Genomic DNA, 4479 nt, shown 5'->3' on the forward strand with positions numbered 1-4479 from the left:
TGCATTCAACCTCCCAGTGTCTTCATGTTTGGACACTGTGTTTCATGGAGCCTTGAGATTTAACTTAAAATCTCTCACTCATCATTGTTTGCTGTATTCTTGGGTCGGGTGGTTTTCCCTCTCCATTCGGCGTTGGATGCAGTGGCATCTTTTTATTTATAAGGCAGTATTAGGACTTTTTCCTCCTTATTTGAACACTTCCATCCTCCCGAGGTCTGCAGGGACGTATCACCTGCGCTCACAGGATTTGTTTTTATTGACAGTCTCTAAAGCCCGCGCTGACTTTGGCAAAAAGGCTTCTAATTTTGCAGCACCATCTGCATGGAATCAGCTTCTGAATCAACTAAAGTTGAAGGAGTTGGTCTCACTTTATTCTTTTAAAGTCTTTCTTTAAAGGACCTTGCAGAAAGGCAGTCTGTATGTCACTGTTTTTAAATTGATTTAGGACCCAGGTTTTTTATAATGACATTGTTGTTTGAATATGAGTGAAAGTGTGTTTATGTATTTACCTGTAAGTGTCTCTGTCTATTTGAAACCCTGCGGCTAACACTTGCTGGGACACTCTTGTAAAAGAGATTTTTAATCTCAAGGAGTTTTTTATCCTGGTTAAATAAAGGTTTGAATGAATGAAATTACCTCTGATTCTGATTTGTTTGTCTGGTCTTGTGCCCATTGACGGCTGCTTCCTCTGGTTTGAAAAACAGATGACTAATCAGAGTTGATTATGCGGGATTCAGAATGAAGATGTCTTCCTGTGTAGATATCTAGCTACCTAGCTACAACCATGAAAAATTAGACAGAAATGTTGACAAATGTGTATGGGATTGATGCACCTCACGTTTGTCTAATCAGCTGCCGGTCGGCGTTCCTGGTCCCTCCCCTTTCCGCTTTGTAGTCCAGATGGCACCCGTTTACTGCAAGAAGGGTCCATTGTTCCACTCTGAACTTTTTGGCCATTTTTAGGGGATCATCCGTGTACTTTCAGTGCATTGACTTTTTGCGTTATCTACACTATATACTTAAAACAAAGTGTTTTGAAGTGTGCAAGTAGGTGGTTTGAGACACAGCCTAAGTTCTAAGCTTTTTTTGAAAAACTAGTTTTTGCAGTTTAGTATAAAATAATTCAAGATACTTAACATTTTACGCTAACAGGAAATTATACAATACAGACAGGGATGCACCGAATCCAGGATTCGGCATCAGATTTGGCTAAATATTGGGCTTTTTGAGGGGTTCGGTTTCTGCTGAACCTTAGAATTTTTTTCTGCCAAAACAAACCCTACGCTTCCACTATGCACGCTATGCTGGTTGACGCAATGACGCCGCCATTGATCACAGAAAGCTGTTTACGTAGTTGGACCGCTCAATGCAGTAGGCTGTGAGAAAGTCAAAATGGAACTCGTCAGCAGAAAAAGTGTTGTTTGGCACTACTTTCAGTCAAAAGAAGGCAATTCAAGTCAAGCTACATGTTCAATTTGCAATGCCTAATTGTCTTGTGGTGGCAAGGACCCTAAAAAATACACAACCTTGCTGCTGTTAAAATATTTGTGTATAAAACATCTGAAAGAATATGAGTTGTACATGAAGGAATCTACAGACCAAAATGCAGCAACTTCAGGTATGGCAAAGGAAGGGCAGTCATAGCACAGGATGTTGTTTACTTCATTAATGTGTTTACTGTGTTAAAGCACTGAGGATGGGAGTAGGATTCGGTTTCGGATTTGGCAGAATCTTAACCAGTGCATTCGGTATTCAATAGCTTGGATTTGTTATTAAGATGACCTGTAGAAGGCTCTTTGATAATATTCCTTTCTTTCCTCTCAGTACAGACTGTATTCTCTCTCTGCAAGGGTGTGTAGACCACAAAATGTCCTTGGTGTGAGTCTGCAGGATATCCAAGGGGATCTAAATGAACTATTTCCAAGAATAACCCTAAAGATCAGGAAGCTGTTCTGTTTTGAGGCTGTACAGTAAACAGTATCGTTTTCTATTTTCATTTCTTAGAATCTGCTCCTTGCCCACAGATACAAAAGTGTGTGTGGATAGAAAACACACAAACAACGCCCAGTAAGTTTTTTTATTACTGCCTGCTTCTCAGTTTAATGATGCCATCGTTGTTGCCCTCCCATCACTTTGAGTCATGGGGTTTTTCTCTCGGGTGAAGAACAGTAAACACACAGTGTGGACCTTTTTTTTCCTTCCCATGTGTCCCTCCTTCTCTTGCCTCTGCCTCTTCACTAATTTTATCTCTTCCACCCTCCTTCTCTTTTCTTTACATCTGCGCTTTTTGAAAGAGACAGAGTAGTTTCTATATTTGTGTTCATGGTCCAGTGTATGCAAAGGTAAGAGGGAGTATAACGAATGAAATAGGACACTTTCAGCATGAAATGATTCTGGACACCTTTGTTACATACAATGTAGTGAAATTCAATCTCTGCATTTAACCCATAAGCATTGGGAGCAGTGCACAGCCACACAAAGCATCTGGGGAGCAACAAAATTGTATCAACTATCAGATATTTTGCTACATGTGATGGTTTACCTTTTGAAAATATTTTATTCAATGGATCAGTCAAAAACTGACATTCTGGTGAGATTGTTTGTTCTGTACACCGTTTCATGATATACTATATCATTATCATTCAAATGGCGCAAATGGCATTCATTGTATGCTTAAAAAGTAACAATTTCGATTTATCAATGGCGCAACGACTGATTTTGCAAGTGCAACTGCAGGTGGACGCTCAGGCTGTCACCCCCCCCCGCCCCACCCCCCAAAATCATCAGTTTGGATAGCTGTAATTGCATATTTCCTCTGGACAGCATGCATTTGAGAGACACAGAGAGTGAGAGAGAAATGGCATGTGTGTGAGAAAGTGAGAGCTAATGGTACAACACACTGATGTTTACAGTCTATGAAATACAATCATTTCTAGCGAAATAATGTAATGATTGTTAAGACGACATCCTTTAATTTTTAATGGGGGTTGATATAGCTCATGTAGCAGGTTTTGTGCCCATAAGATTTCAGTTTTAGGGTGGAAGACTTGGGCAGCCTACATCTGCAGTCTGAGTGCTCAGCACTCAGTCAGGGAGCACAGCAAGACAGAGAAACGGACAGATAAGACAGACCGATAGGCCAATACAGACGTGCAGCGAGAGCACACTAGGAGCAATACGCCTGAATATTAATTAATGTTTCACTGTGGAAATCGTCATATGCCAATTCGGTAGACATAGCCAAACCCTACCAGGAACTATCCATATGGTCTATCCCTCCCTCCTAGAAGTGAATTTGTCAGACTGGCCCACACAGCAAATAAGTTTATCATTGAGCTATCAATGATGCCAGGCTGCTGCTATACCTGCTCCTGATGTTAATGACACCTCTCTGCTATGGGACTGTTTAGTCCGCTCGACCTGCCCAGTCAGCAGAAAAAAGTTTCTGTGAGTCAGCAAAACTCACTGCAGCCCTGACAGACCAGTCATTTGACTGGCTGGAAGGCTCGATGATATACTGTCTGAAGCAGGGGTGGATTGTTTTTAGCTTTACTTTTGACAGCTTCCTGATTTATGGCAGCTACATTGTGTAGCGTATTGAGCTGGATCCTATGCAATATGTATTTTGATTTATTTACTGCATTTTTTGCAGGAGACTTAATCAATTAACTTTTTGAAATACTGTTTACAACCGTGTCAAGATGTATAACAATGCTTTCAAACAAAACGGCAAAAAATAAAAACAACAATGTATGATCGTTTAAAGTTAGAATACAGGATAATAAACATGCTATGGATTAGATAATAAAAAAGAAGAAATACAATGAAGAAACCAGGTAAAATTAGTGCATAGTTAAAAGCATTTACAATCAAATGTTCTGAAATAAAGCCTTTGAACAGCCTTTTGCAGGTAATTCCATGTATAATTTACACTGTAGGAGAATTAATTTTTTCCTAGTTCAGTTTTGAGTAATGGAATGTGGAGAAATAACCTATTCTGTGAGTTAAAAGTAATGAAATATATGGTGGAAGCATCTGTATTTAAGCTTTATAGATGAATATAAACCACTGCTGGTCCCACCTTACAGCCAGTAAAAATGGCAGTGGTTGGTGCTGTAAGGATCACCACTTAGGCAGCAGCTTTTCCATATGTAACATCCCCATAATCCAAAACAGATACAAAATATTGATTAGACAATAATTTCTCTATTGTGAATGGGGAAGCAATTCTTATTTCTGTACAGAAGACCAAGTATTGCTCTCAATTTAGTAATCAGAGCGTTAATATGATGCTTGAAGTTAAGATGTCCAGCCAGATGCCAAGGTATTTATACTGTGGCCCTCTATATGCCATTTGCCAAATGATTGTTAAAAGATCGGGCATGAGTAGCCTTGGTGAACAGCAGCATCATTTGGTTTTGCCTTGAGTTAAGAGTTAACCTGAAGAAGCTATTTGCACGCGACATTAACTCCCAAAAA

At 39.7% G+C, this 4479-nt stretch overlaps 1 long non-coding RNA gene across 1 annotated transcript in view; it reads right to left on the minus strand.

Moving 5' to 3' along the window:
- Nucleotides 1-1265, minus strand: part of LOC116694983 (uncharacterized) — a 4778-nt gene extending 3513 nt beyond the window's left edge. Inside the window, exons 1-2 of the long non-coding RNA XR_004333322.1 lie at nt 1172-1265; nt 1013-1018 (exon numbers count right to left, since the gene is read on the minus strand). This is a non-coding gene — a long non-coding RNA (uncharacterized LOC116694983). The remainder of the gene's footprint in view (nt 1-1012; nt 1019-1171) is intronic.
- Nucleotides 1266-4479: the final 3214 nt, after the last annotated feature.

This window comes from Etheostoma spectabile, chromosome 9 (genome assembly GCF_008692095.1).
Source record: "Etheostoma spectabile isolate EspeVRDwgs_2016 chromosome 9, UIUC_Espe_1.0, whole genome shotgun sequence".
Taxonomy (NCBI): Eukaryota; Metazoa; Chordata; class Actinopteri; order Perciformes; family Percidae; genus Etheostoma; species Etheostoma spectabile.